Source organism: Pteropus medius, unplaced genomic scaffold (assembly GCF_902729225.1).
Source record: "Pteropus medius unplaced genomic scaffold, Ma_sr-lr_union100, whole genome shotgun sequence".
NCBI lineage: Eukaryota > Metazoa > Chordata > Mammalia > Chiroptera > Pteropodidae > Pteropus > Pteropus medius.
The window spans coordinates 771,344-786,215 of NW_024355521.1; positions in this window are offsets into that span (position 1 = coordinate 771,344).

Here is a 14,872-nt window from a genome sequence, read left to right on the forward strand (position 1 = left end):
CTCCTGCCCCCCGGATACATGCAAGGATTTCAACAGGAAAGGTGAGCAGAGAAATCAGCCCAATCCAGCTGGATGCTCACCAGGCTTTGGGTTCAACCTTGGTTCCGGGGGCCTTAAGTACAGGCCCAAAAAGCAAAAACACAAAAACATTGATTAATTAGTGCAACCAACTGTGTGTTTCGCTGCAGGAAGCCCTAGAGCACAGTAACACAGAGAATGGATCTGAAATAATCCCTCTCATCGCAGCCGGAGGCAGCAAAGCCCACCTGGCTGAGACCAGCACTGCGATCCCCCGAGCCCCCTCCCTTCCCACCTGCCTCTCTCCTGGTCAGAGGGAGGAACTCAGGGGACATGAGTCCATGTTCATCTTCACTCTCCGTATCTCTGTACCTTCACCATCTGTGTTCCTACACATAAAGCCAAGGTTGTGAGTAACAGGATGGATTACAGCCTCTGTTCTCAGCAAACGCACTAGAAGCAGAACCTTCTCCCAATCCAGAGCTCGAAGGTGATCGGACACCCTCCCCAGAAGTGAAAGGACATCCCGGGACAGAGCGAGGACAGGTGGTCTCACAGATCTCAAAGAAACCGTGAGGGGCAGTGGGTGCCCCTCCGGATGGGCGCCCCTCCAGATGGGCTGCTCTGAGCTGCCCTGCAAAGTCCACCCAAGGACCACGGGGGAAGAGAAGGGTAGGGGAATATGGGATCTAAATGAGTCACACTAAGCTTTTTAAGCTGCTGGCTCCCTTCATGGGCACAGGAGGGCTCGTGGCTATTCAGAGACAAGGCCAGAGTCATGCATGGCACTGGGACATCTGCTTACACACTGGGGAAGGTCTGACCATCGGGGTGGAGTCAGCCTGACACATGAACGAATGAATGAATGAATGAATGCACTGAAGAACAGGAGTAGGAGAACTGACGGGAGAGTAAACCTGTGCCTGACTGGACAAACACAGATCCTGTACGGATGGGCGTGAACGAGAGAGCGGGAATGAATGGGCCCCTGCGGAACGGAAGGCAGAGGGACACCTGCAGGCTCCAGGAAGCAGAAGTCTTCCTGCTCTGTCTCCTTCAGTCTGTGCTGCTGCCTGTGGGAGAGCTAGGTCATCAACCTCCCCGCATCCAGGAGGGACATGAGGCACAGAGAGGCTAGGTGACTTGCCCCACGTCACACAGCTCGTGGGGGCAGAGCTGAGATCCCAACCCAGACGCTCAGCCCCCGCAACGGGCCTCTGGCCGCTTTCCCAGAACTTCCATGGTCAGTGCCCTGGCCCAGGCTCGTCGGGAGACTTGGCACCTTGTACTCCCCAGATGACATTTGAAGCAGACTTAATAAAATCCAGCTCTTTATGTCAGAGTAAAACCTTGCCAGATCCTCCTACATTGTTGCAATGTCCCGGTGCTGGGTTTCACCATTAATTGGTCCATGTGGTTAGGGCTGGGTACTGGCTGGGAGCCAGCAGATCGTCTTTTCTGATGATTGTTTCTGACATGTCCTAGTTTGTTTGACTTTCCTGCCTCTGCCTGGCCGATGGCGTCCCAGAAGACGGAGTATCTGCATTCTGTCTCCAGGCTGAGGCCGGGTGCCACAGGAGGGTGCGCAGGAAACCACCTCTGCCTGCCGGGGCACCCGGCACTCTCACTCCGCCCTCTGGATGGTGGCATCCAGGGCTCCACTGTTCCCCCAGACCAGGCCTGCAGCTTCACCCCCACATCCCAACCCTCTGAGAACACCACGTGCTATTTCCCGTGTTGTCCTGGCATGCTCGTGGCTCCCAGGCTGTTCCCTTCACCGGGAATGCCTTCCCATGTCCTCCCCATCTGGAGAGTCCCCCAAGCCCAGACACGGATGGCGGGAGGGAAGGAGCGAAGATATTCATCCCCCTGACATGTGCCAAGGGCCATGCCGAGAGGGTGATACTCTCGGTGAGTCCCACTGCAGCCCGGCACCAGTCACAGACTGGGCTTCACTGACCCATTTTACAGATGGAGGAACTGAGGCTCTGAGACACTGAGTAACTTTTCCAGAGTCACCCAGTGGTCAGTGGCAGGGCTGGAATAACTCTGACCAGGTCAGCCAACCCACAGACCAGCCTTGTCACTCACCCATAGCTCTGGGCATCGTCACAACCCCTGGAAAGACATCACTCCGTCCTTCGTGCCCTCCAGGGCGTTACTGAGCATCCTTTCCTCCTGGTCATTTCCTGTCCGTCTATCTCTCTCCCTGACAGTTTCCTCCTCAAGGACAGGAGCAGAGCGAATTCTCTTGTTCATTATGGTCCACAGAAGTGGGTTGAGGTGAACTGAATGACCCCATCTAATTCCAGTGTCCTGGTGCCCAACTCTGCCCCAGAGAGAGATGGACTCCAGAAGGATTGAGTTCTGCTTGCCTAGGTTAAGCCTCTGTGTTCATGTCCAGTTCACACTGTCACATGTTCAACTCTCAGAGGGGCAAAGAGGGGGTCACGTGGGAGCAGATTTAGGCTCAGCGTCAGCTGTCAGATACGCCCAGCAGTGGGGCAGCTTCCTCTGGCAGACGGTGAGCTCCCCGTCCCTGCAAAAGTTCAAGTTACTACAGGACAGTGAAAGGCGCTTCCTGCAAAGCTGAAGGTTGTTGGGCTCAGGTCACTTCCCATGCTGGGATTCTGACTCCAGGTTGTCTATTTCAACTCCACGTTTCTCTGGATTGAGTCCGTGATCCCCGAGTCCAGGAAGGTGTGGGGGAGGTTCCAGGTCTTCTCTAGAGTTTCTTTAATTCTGAGACTCTCAAGCCTGTGAGTCCACGAATGATCCTGTGATTCTAGAATTCTAGGATCTTGTGAAAGGAACCAGATGCTCAGATTCTAAGATTCAAAGATTTTATGAAAGCGTCGTGGAGTCTCTGAAAGGAGTTCTCATTCCACGATCCCGTGTGTCGTAGATGCCATGAAAGGACGGACGGATCCGAAAATCGACGGTGTGAGAGAAGGAAGCGTCCACGGCCCTCCCCGCTCAGGTTTCAGCGTCTGCAGGAGGAGGACACCCCTGGGCAGTGACCTACGAACGCCTCTCAGCACTAACATGTGGGTCCCCGGGAGTCCCCGACTCCACACCCGCCCCCTCCTCACTGGGCTCCCGTACCCTCCAGGCTGGCTGGGTTAAATGGGTCCTGAGACCCCAGGTGACAGAGCCCATGAGGCCGACCCCTGGGCAGATGTGCCTTCAGCTGAACACTTTGCCGTACTGGTGTTCTCCTGCTTTGTTCCTTATGAGGACAGGGCGCAGCCTTTGCAGAGTGGAATTTTCTGGTGCGTCTCTCTAGGTATAAGCAGCTTGGGAGCCAGGAGCCCACTTTCATCTCAGTCCTGTTGGTTTTTCCCGAGCCACTCGCCCTGCTCCATTCAGAGGTCTTCTCCTATGTTCGGTGTTTAATCTAGCGGCTCTCACTGGGTTCTGAGCCATGGCTGTCCTGCAGGTTCAGTTTGCTTTCTACGGAAAGGAATTGGATCCCAGAGAGAAGAGAAATGGGAGGCCAGGCAGGAGGAGCTGGAATTCTGGAGGAGGCCAGATCCACAGTGAGTCCTCTGCAGAACATCCCAGGGTGGCCCCTCCTCACCCACCCCAACTTTAGCAGGAAAGCTGGGGTCCCAGGACCCCTGTGGCAGAGAGGGAGCCCAGAGCCCAGAGCTCTGCAGACTTAGCTATGGGGATTGGGACAAGTCACTCTCATCTCTTCCTGGAAATAGCCCAAAGTCGCCTCAACATTTTACCTATGAAATGTCGATCTCACCTCAGGGACCTTACCCGCCCTAGCTTTGCCCTCAGCACAATTGTCTCCTCCTCCAGGAAGACCTTTCCTGCCGTGCCCACACTCTGTACCCCATCACTGCTCTCCCCCAGCTTGTCCTCTCACCTATCACTTGCTTGTTTACACCCCGCCTCAGGTGCCCCCATTAGAAGGAGCTCCTCACAGAAGGACCGCCCTGCTGGGGCCCTGTACCGCCAGCACCTCATTCCTTATTGATTTTCTTCAACCCTCCTCCCTCAGTGGTGCCTGGACAAGGTCATGTGATATGTATGGCAGGTACTCAAAAGGCGTTACTTGAATAAATGCAGGTACAGCAGACAGGTAGGGGGAGAGAGGAGATAGTAATCATTAGTGTGTGAACACGTGTGCGCCTGTGCGGGAACGGGGCAGCTGTGCCCGGTCTGCATCATGCTGGGTGGACAAGGAGGGTGGCTGAGAGTCAGGCCCTCCTGACCTGCTGCTGAGTGGAAAGGTGTGTCCAGGTGTGCACAGAGAAAGGAGAAGGTGCCAAAGAAGAAAGAGTGGAATCACTAATGGCACCCCTACATTGAGGGCCATGCCTTGTACTGGGGAACGTATGTATTTACTCAATAAACATTTGCCTATTACCTGCTAGTACGAGGGATACATCAGAAACCAAGATTTCTGTCCTCGTGGAGCTGTCATTCTAGTAGGGCAGTCAGATAATAAATAGTAAACATAATGCATAAATAAATTATATAGATTGTTCGGGGGTGTGGGAGAGTGGGGGCAGGGTTCAGAATTAAATAAGGTGTCTGAGGAAGACTCTTTGAGAGGGTAAGTTTGAGCAATGACTTGTCCTCTTGTTTCACCTTTATAATATTTTGAGAAAACCGAGGCTCAGAGAGGTTGAACATGTGCTTAAGGCAGGACTCTGCCACATTCTGAGCCCTCACAGGCATTACCTGGCAGATCTTCACACCAGCACTGAATCAAGGACCTTGTCAGCCCTCTTGACCAATGAGAAAATGGAGCCAGGTGGCCAGGGCCATAGAGTGGAGTGACAGAGCCAGGACTCAAAGCTGGGCTCACCAAAATAAAAAGCCTCTGGTCTTCCATGAGCTGCCACTTGAAAGAAAGCCACAATGGGCCCCAAGACCGGGGTCTCAGGTAGCCCTGTGAGAGCTCTTTGGGGCATGGGCCCTTCTTAGAGACCTCCGCTCACTGCCAATCCAGGTGGCAAGTGACACTCTCAGGAAACAGGTGGGGGCTGGTGCCAGCGACTGCATGACTCTCTGTGGGAGGATCAAGGAGGACCTTCTGAGGCCTGAGCCAGGCCCAATGTCTGGGCTCAGAAGAGGCTGGCCTTTGATCCAAGGCCCAGACACTGGGCTGTCCCTGATATAGGAAGACAGACACCGTGTGAAGCTGGAGCCATCAGGGGAAAGATCAGAACGCTGCAGCCTCATTAGCCCTCTGGCCTGATTTCCTCTTCCCTTTGCCAGGAGCTGAGGTGGCTGCCATAGTAACCGCACAGACAGACTAGGTTACACAGGCAGCTCCTGGGACACTGTTCTTCCACCTAAAGGAGAAAAGACATCTGGCTGTGAGGAACAAAAAGGCCTATGTCCAAGGCCCAGCTCTTGCCCTGCAAGCTCCCCTTGCCCTCTGAGCCCCACTTCCCTCTTCTGTGAAATGGGCCGTCACTGTGCCTACATCCTGGAGTTGTGAGGAAAGCAATGCCAAGCATTCGGCATGTGTCAGCTGTCACAAATCTTTAAATACATGCTGGCGCTGAAGTTTCCGGGACATTCACCCTGATAATGTGCCTACTGTGGGCCACTCATAGGTTGAGGCATGTGCCATGGCAGCATCTCACTGAGCCTTCAGCATCTCACTAGGGAGGAAGAAGCATTCATCCCACTCACAGATGAATGAGGAGGCTCAGAGAAGGGCAGGGACTCTTCCAATGTCCCCTGTGCAGGGTACTGGAGCAGGTCTCCCCCCCAGACCTGGGAAGAGCAAGGTGACCACTCAGAACCACCCCCCTCAGGGTCTCCTTGAAATGCAGGCTCCAGGGCTCCCAACCCATTTGAAGATTTAGAATCCCTGCGCAGGGTCTTGGGACTCCCAGTGGGATTTGGAGTAGCAGAGGCCGTCACACGTTAGGGGTCCCTCAAGAGGGATCAGCCGAGTGACTTCCAGGGTCTTTTCCATCCTCCACTTTCTGAAAACCCTGTACCCAGCATTCATCCAGACACCCAGCCCAGGACCATAAACAGCCTGGCTTGCTGCCCATGTGGTGACTCATTGATAATTGGGTCCCTCAGCTCTTCTGAGTGTCCACCAGGTGTTCCAGGCATATCCCATGGCCCACCCTCACATACTCATTAGACTGTTCCCCTGTAGAGCCAAGACTCCCTGTCACTGTCACCAAGTAAGGTAGCCACTTGCACATTACAAGGAGTGGGAAAGACAGAGACAGGAGCCACTTCAGGCCCTGCAAAACTAGGGAACGATGGGAGGGGACACGTTCTGACCTGTTAGTAGGTTTCCATGAAGGAAGGAAGGACAATTCTTCATCTGGAAAAGATGCCACCTCCTCCTTGAAGCCATGACGGGAGATCTGTGACTGAGGTGGCACCTGGGTCCAAACCCTGGTGAAGACGCACTTCCTGTCTTGAACACCTACGGGCACTTACACAGTCTCATTTTAGCTTCCATGTCCCAGCGAGGTGGGAATGGTTCTTCCCATTTCCTAGGTGAGCAATCTGAGACCCAGAAAGGCAGTCATGTCCCCAAAGTTGCACAGCACATCAGGGACAGTGCCAGGACTCACCCCAGCTCTTTGGATTGTGGAGTCTGCCTTCTCTTCATGGCACCTTTTGGGGAGACCCCTCAGACATCTCTCCTTGGGCTTCCCAGCACCTCCTCCACCCACCCGAGCTGTGGCTTATCTGTGTTGGGAGAGGCAGGCCCTGGTTTCCCTGCATGTCCTTGTTGAGTGTACCAGATTGCAAGGCCTAAGCATCCCTTGATACTGAGCAGTTCCTCTGGCCAGTCGCATACCCTGAAGTTGGCTAAGGTGACCCCAGTGTTACTTCCAAGTGACTGCTTACTCCCCAGGGGAGGGGACTGGCTGCCTTGCTGCTGCTGCAAAAGGCACTGAGCCCTTCGCTCTTCAGCTACAAGGCAACCCACTGGGTGTGTGGTCCCCATCTGGATGCAATGCTTCTCCCAGTTCAACCTGGAGCAGGAGGCTGGCCCTGCAGTGTCCTGGCTGATGCTGTGCTGTGAATCACCAACTCTGATCCTATTGCTCTGATTCCTTCGGTCTCACCTCCTTTCAGCATCTATGGAGTTATAGCAAGTCGACCAGCTGGCTCTCTTGGCCATCTCTCTCTGCAATCTGTTGCTCCTTCCCATCCTTATGAGGTTGGAGTTCTTCCCTGGCTATTGGCTTGGAGACATTTACTATGTGATTTGGGGACAGAAATTTGGCCATTTCCAAATAGGAACTAGAGAGAGTGGGGAATAGAAGATATTGCCTTGGGCAGAGAGGCGGGGAATCTCCTGCTCAGCCCCCACCTCACCCTTTTTAAAAAGCTTTTCAAAATAATTACATTCATTTATATTTGCAAGTAAAAAAGGCAGATGTGATGTCTTTACACTGATAGATACCGCAAAATGTGCTCAGCTATACAGGTTCCTCCTTATACAAGACACACTACATGATATTTAGAGATTTGACACATGAAGCTTTCTCCTGAAGGCACAGATAAGCACAGGGCATCTACTTTGCCAAAGAGGCTCAAAGTTTTAGTTTAGAAGACCATATGTTCATGACAGGTGCTCTTAGTGGCTATTGTATCTTCATATTCTTTATAAGCAATTGAGCCATCAATGGTCAACGCACTCAAGGGGCTGTGAGTCCAGCCTATTCTCATAGGTGATGTTCTGTACCACGGCGTGAACTGGAGAGGCACAATCATGTCAGTGTGAGCCAACACCCCCCTGGTGGCCTCTGGACCTAGGGGCCTTTGCACAGGTATTTCTGAGTGAGGGGTCAGGAAGGTGGCCCAGATGGAGGAGGGAGTCGCCACTTTTCCAGATTCTTTGGTAGACGTTGTCTAAAGGGTTGATTACGTCTAGCCCTGTGCCTCAAGTGGCAGGGATGAAACCAGCCCTCTCTCTGATCATGGCTGTACTCTACTCCTGCTGCCAGGGACTGGGCCCCTCCTTCCTGGACCACAGAGCTCCTCTTCGTGCTAGCCATTCCAGACACCCTCACCTTCTTCAGAACACGGCACACCAAAGCCCAAGGCAGCCTTCAAGCTCATCTTACCTGGCCTCCGGAGCCCATTTCACAGATGAGGAAACTGAGTATCAGATTCACCAGAAGGCAGCAAAGAAGGAGTAGAAATAGCAGAAACTTTAGAGACAGTATGTCTGGCTTCCAATTCCAGCTCCAACCCAAGTGCCTTAGGCAAGACTTACATGTCTCTGAGCTTCTTTGAACACCTATAAAATGTTCATCACTTGCTCTCTCTGCAACCAGCCCACCGCCCTGCACACATCTGTCTGCCTTACTTCTTCTATCTGTAAAATAATCTGTAAAGTTTTAAGTTAAGAAAATCCAGGTAAAACCCCCAGCACGTAGTAGGTACCCAAGAAATGGTAGCTCAATAGAGGACCAAGGCTGCCCTAACCCAAATCCCTAGATACTGAGGCCCCTCCCCAGGCCAACACACCCGATGGCTCTAGTGGCCAAGGCTCCCAGGCAGGAGGCCACTCTACAGAGGAGGGAGGCGTGCCTTCTAGCACAGAAGCCCCTCCACACACCTGTCTCCTCTCATATCAAGAGCATTTGCATCTGGAGTAGATGGGGCGGTTGAGTCTCTTTTTCCTCATTTTTCACAGAGTGTTGGTCCAGGAAATAATCATGAAATTATAAAAGAGGAGAAATGCAAAACAATCCTCTTATTGGGACTATGGACAGCCCCCCCCCATCTTCCCTCCCTTTTTAAATCCACTAATGAACTGTAATTGCAAAGACACATCTCTTGTTGAAACCTGGTAACCAATTCGCTGTGGATCAAGAGACTCCCATTGTTGTCCAAAACTCGAGGAAAGAGAGAGAGAAAAAAATCTTAATTAGTTTAGTCCTGTTTGTCTATACAAAAATAAAAAATAAAAAATAAATATTTTGGTTGCAAAGCAATTTGCCGTCTGCCAATAGACTGTGGCTGCCCTGGGGAGATGCCGGCTTTCTTTTTTCTGGGACTTGTTTATAACCTTCTGTTAATCAAACCCAGATCCGAGAGAGACGTGGGAATTAAATGGAGAGGGTAGATTGCAAGAGGACCCGGAGCAGATGTGGGAGAATTGTGATGAGTTAGTGGCAGGAGCTTGGGTTTGAAAGACCCCCAGATGCCAGCCCCTGCCTTTCTCAGAGCCTGGCAACATGGTCCTTCTAGACTCGGTCCCATACAAGGAAGATGTGATCCCAGGAGATCCAGGCAGGGATCCAGTGCAGGTTGAGTTCCCTAGAAGCAGAGTGAGATGGAGATCAGTGGGCAAGTGGCTTACAGGGGACACTCTCTCAGGAGGTGGTTTGAGGGATGCAGGGGAGGGAGGAGAGGAGCCAGGAAAGGGTGTAACCTCAGCCTGTGCCTATGGGGAGCCCTGGAGCATTACGACACCACAAGGCTTTGTCTGCCCTTTAGGACAATGATCTGGGCCTTTTGTCCTATGTCAGCTGGTCATTGGTCGCAGTTTGCCCCAGTGGGAGTGTAACCTTCTAGGCATTTCCAGCTAGTCAGCAGTCAGCTCCCTTGTCTTCAGCTGAGGGCAAGTCTCTGAAAAGGGTCCTACTGTGAGCTGTTAGCCACCAACACTTATCACAGCTGGAGGATGGGTGTGCTGACTTGGTGAAGGGCATCTGTGTGGGGCCCAAATTCCATAAGTCCCATCTCTGACTCTACCTGTGGTGGACATCTGATGGTTCTGCTCACTCAGCTTGTAGATCCGGCCTGGGATTGCCAGTCCTAGGATTCCTACAGAAGTCACTCTAACCCCAGAAAGAGGGCTGGGCTGAGCCACAGGCCTGGCCAATCAAAATCGTGTATGTTCCTCACACAGTGATGGACTCAGGGAAGACCCAGTCAGAGCCAGTGGGACTGAATTATGGAAATGTCCACACACTTGAATCTGGCAGGGTGTGAGCGTAGAGTTGTGGGGCTGTCTTTAGGGGAGGGCTGCCTGGGCGTGAGGCCATCAGGGTGCAGAGCGGAGTCAAGAGTATAGAGAGACGGAGTCCTGACCACATTGCTGAGCTCCCAGCACCTCCCCCAGCGTTTGTAGTCATGGGGTCCCATCAGCTCCCTTCTTGTGCTGAAGCTGGTTGTTGTGGACTCTCTGTCACTTGCAACCAAGAGCTCTAACTCACCTCGTTCTGACCCTTGTGCCTGTGGTCCCGTCTCCTGGTCTGCTTCTCCTTCCAGGTACATCTTGTACTTTCCTCTGTGCCGTGGGATTCCCTGGGCAGGGTCGGAGAGTGCCTCACCTCACCTGCCTATTCACACCCACAAATGACTGAGTCCTAGAAATATGACCCCCCTCCCCATTTGTTGTTTTCATAAAAAATCCTGAGGCTCAGCCCCATAGGCCCCAAGAAACTCAGGCCAGCCTGGGGACAGACCAGGCCAGCCTGACTAGGGCAGAGGACACAATGACAGGCCCAGGCCCACCAGTGCTAAGCCTCTGAGCTGTGACCTCCCCCAGCCTTTGCCCCCACAGGTCCCTCCTTGGCACTGGGCTCCGATCACATTCCTCTGTCCAGGCCCTCACCTTTCACTACCACACCCTCCTCCTCCCCCCGGCCTGCTTGGTGGGGCCCTCACTCCCTGCCTTGTCCCCAGTAACCTGTTCTCTAGAGTCCAGTTTTGTCCCTCTGCTCTCAGGACTGGGCTGGCTGGATGTTGCCCCTTGGAGAGGGTCTCTGTCCATCTCTGAGCCTGCTGGCTGCCCAGAAGAGGGTGGGGAGAGAGAGGCTTTGAGCCCAAGGCTTGGCATTCATTATCCCAGGCAGAGGCTCACTGGGCTTGTTAATGAAGGCTTTGGCATTCAGTTGACTTAGGAATCAGACTCCACTTATCAAGGCTAGTTGATTCCACAGGTACGTGGAAGCTGATTCCTACATCCGTGGCCATCATCCTGCTGGGCTTCTCCAGGAAGAGCTGCAGGGGAGCCCCTCTCTTACTGTAGACCCACTGCAGACCCGAGGGGATTCTGTGAACAGACTCAGGAGCTTCCAGGCCGCGGATGAGCCAGGCAACCCCCACCTCCAACCTCCTCCCACACTCATCCCCTCTCCCTCAGAGGCTGTTCCAGCACATTAAATGATGAAACAGCCTCATTACTGAAGCCTCTGGCTCATTAGCAGGCAGCTGGAGGGGCTGGGGGACCACTAAGGAGAGATGGGGGTGGGGCAGGGGAGCAGCAGAGCCCGGGCAGTGATGACAGCTGCACAGCGCTTTATGCTGAGTTTGGCGTATTCAGATCGGTGTACAGACATCCTGGGCTTTTTCTCTTTTTTAAATCCCTTACGATCCCATTTGATCTTCACAACCTGTGGCACTGTGCTGTCATTAGCATGGTCCCCGTTTTAGGCTGTGGATATGGGCACAGAAAGGGGAAATGACTTCCTCGGGGCCAGGCAGCTGGCAGTGGCAAACCCATTCCTAACGACATTTCTTAAGCTCCTCCTGTCTCAGGGAGTGGAAGTGTTACCTGCAGTACTGGTGCTTACAACAACCCTACCGGGGAGGGACTATGATGATCCCATTTTACAGACAAAGAACTAGAGGCACAGAGAGGTCAAGATATTTGCCCAAAGTCACACAGCTCCATTTTCTTACCCTCGGTCTCATGCCTTCCTCACGGAGATAGAATTGGGCTCTTCTGGGGAAAGGGCCGAGCCTCACAGGAGTATATCCATGTCCTCACTGAATCCGACCTCTTCCTCCCCTCCCTCCGAGAGACCTAGGGTCAGTGTGGGGCTGAGGGCAGGGTTGTGGTATGAAGGAAACAGGTTTCTGGCCACGAGGACGATGAGATCAAGACTCAGCTTGGGCTAAGCTCTGCCATCATTGGCTGTGCGACCTGGGGAAACCATTCTCCCATGCTTGGCCCTCATTTCAAAGGTTTCAGAACTTGGAGAACTTCGTAGATACCCTCTGAGTGTCTGCCTTTCTGCCTGGGCACTTACTGTGTTCATGGAGGGAGAGGAGGCAGGGGCCAGTCTCTCCCTCCTCTCCAGTTCCCGGAGTGGACGCTCCATCCTGCAATATCACTTCCTCCGTGGTCCTTCCTCCATCTCTCCACAGTCGTCCATCCTCCACTCCAGCTGGAAAAAAAATTGCATTGGGAAATTACCGAAGGTGTATTATATGCTAGGGCACTGAGGACACCTCTCCCCCATTTAGTGCTCCCACCCCCAGTGAAGGAGGGGTTATTATCACCCCCATTTTACAGATGAGGAAACTGAGGCTCAGAGAGGCCGAGTAGTCCAAGCGTACCAGCTAGGAAATGGCAAGGCTGAAATTTGAACCCAGGTATCTGGCCCCAAAGCCCACTTTCTCCTGCCTCATGCCTCTTTCCCTCACAGTGCCCGGTAGGATGGTGGCCGAGTCCCTGACCTTCGCCCCACTAGAGGACATGATCTTCCTCCAGTGAGAGGAGCCCCAGAAACCCAATAGACATGTCACTCAGGACAGTTTTGTGTGTGTGTGCTGTGTGTGTGTGTGTGTGCAGGTGAGTGTGTGTGTGAGTGCATGCACTGGGGGAGGGTGGTGTGTGTATGTGTGCAAGATGTGTGAACATATACGTCCAAGCCTAGGCACACCCACACCATGATCCCAGCTGACGATAAACTTGGTCAACGGCCAAGTTGGTTTGTTGAGGGCCCCTGTGACTGCACAGTGTATAGAGTCATCTCGTGCTCATAGAGCCTTCTGGCATGGATGTAATTATCCTTCTCTTCCACTTTAGGAAACCGAAGCAGTGTTTGGGGTCCCTCCTGGGTTCTGTCTTCTGGGGATCTGATTGGTTGGTGTTTGTAGTTCTTCCAAATAGGCCTAGAGGCCTGGGCGGGAAGAGACCCCTGTGGCACACCTCTGCAGACTGCCTTCTAGGCCAGGATGCACTCATGGCAGGTCCTCCTTGGGCACCACTGCTCAGCCAGCTTGACTGACTGTCCTCTGTTCATGGTCCTCTGTCTTCCTTGTGGTTTGCTTGTCTTTTCTTCTCCGTCCCCTTCCCCATCTCTCTCTCTCCTTGTCATTGTTCCTTTACTTCATTCCCCTCTCCCTCCCCCTGCTCCTTCCTTGAATCTTCTCATTTCTCTTCCCTCCTCTCTCCCTCTCCTCACCTTCTCTTTCTTCCCTCCTTTTTTCTCCATCTTCTTTCTTGCGCTGATGGTCAAGGTCCCAGCCACAGAGGCTTCTCCTCACCTGCCCCAAAATGGGCCTTGGCTTTGCCCTGGGCCACCGGTTGGGCGATGCCCAGAGCCCGTAGGTGGGGCTGGGAGTAGGATGGAGTGCTGCTGTGTGAACAGAGGACAGTAGAGCAGCCTCTCGCCATTTATCGAGCACCTGCTGTGTGACAGGCAGGGATCCAGTGGCTGAGAGAAACCAATCTGGAGTCACACAGATCTTAGCCATGTGACCTGGAGCAAGTATTTTACCCTCTCAGGGTGTCTGCTTCTTTATTTGTACAATGGTGTAAATATCACAGGGCTGCTGTGAAAACTAAATGAGACTGTGCATAGAGATCACTTGATGCCATGCCCGAATCCAGAAAGCACGTGGGCAATCCAGCTGGCATTATTTGTGTATGCGTGGCCCTGTGCCAGGAGCTCTTCATATACTGCGTCATTAAATCTCTTATATTTATGGTATAATTTTGCATATATACAGCAACATCTGTATTCCACATCTATCTATCTGCCTATCTATCTAGCTACATATGTTATGAACCATCAGTGCACAGCCAACACCAGTGAACTGGACTTGAGATTTAGAACATCACCAAGAGCAAGGAAGCCCTCCAGCTCCCCTCACCAACCACATCTCCCAGGCCCCCCTAGGGGTAACCACTGTCTTGAATTTTAGTTTTTTATTTATATGCTTTTGGAAGATAATAAAAAGTTTTTATGACTTTGGGAAGTATTTACAAAAAGATAAAAAGTGTCAAACGTTAAAAAAAATGATTCATACATTTGATTCAATTTAAATAAGGAGTTTCTGTTCCTCCCATGTCCATGTAAATAAACAAATTGGAAACATAAGCCACGCGTGGGGCCAGACATTATAAAGCATAAGCAATACATGATTCCATCTTAACTATATAAAGACTTCCTAAAAAGACTAAGAAACCAATAAAAAAATCTGATCAAAAATTAAGTAAAAGACATGACTAGATATTTCAAGAAGAAACCTGAATGGCTAATGAGCATTTGAAAATATGTGCAATCTCATTAGTAATGGGAGAAATGCAAATTCTAGCACTCTGAGCATCCCCATCTTACACCTGCTAGTTGGGTGAGATGAAGTTGCAGTCTAGGTGGGGAACAACAGAAATTCTCCCACGCAACTGCAGGGAGTGAAAAGGATGCAGGCTCTTTGAAAATCAATTTGGCTCTGTCTTGTAAAGTTGAATGCACACATACCCTCTAATTCAGCAGTTCTACTTGGAGAACGTGCCCTAGAGAACCTTCTGTACATGTGCATTGCAGGCTTGTACAAGAATGTTCACAGCAGCTTTGTTTGCAACAACAAAAACCTAGAAACAACCCAATCGATATGTTTGAGTAAGAGAATGAATCTCTCAATTCCCTTCCAACTCCCATATAGAAGTGCCAAGACCCCACACCAGGTTTCGTGATTAGTGACAGATGCTGAATTTGCCCAGGCTCCCGGACAATCAACACAGCTCCCTGCAGACTTAACCACTCAAAACAGACCCCAGCTGGCCCCTCCCAGAAGTGGCCTGGAAAACAGGGCCTCCCGGCTCCTGGGCCAACAGGACCAATATGGTTAGGATCAGGTGTCAGGGACCCTG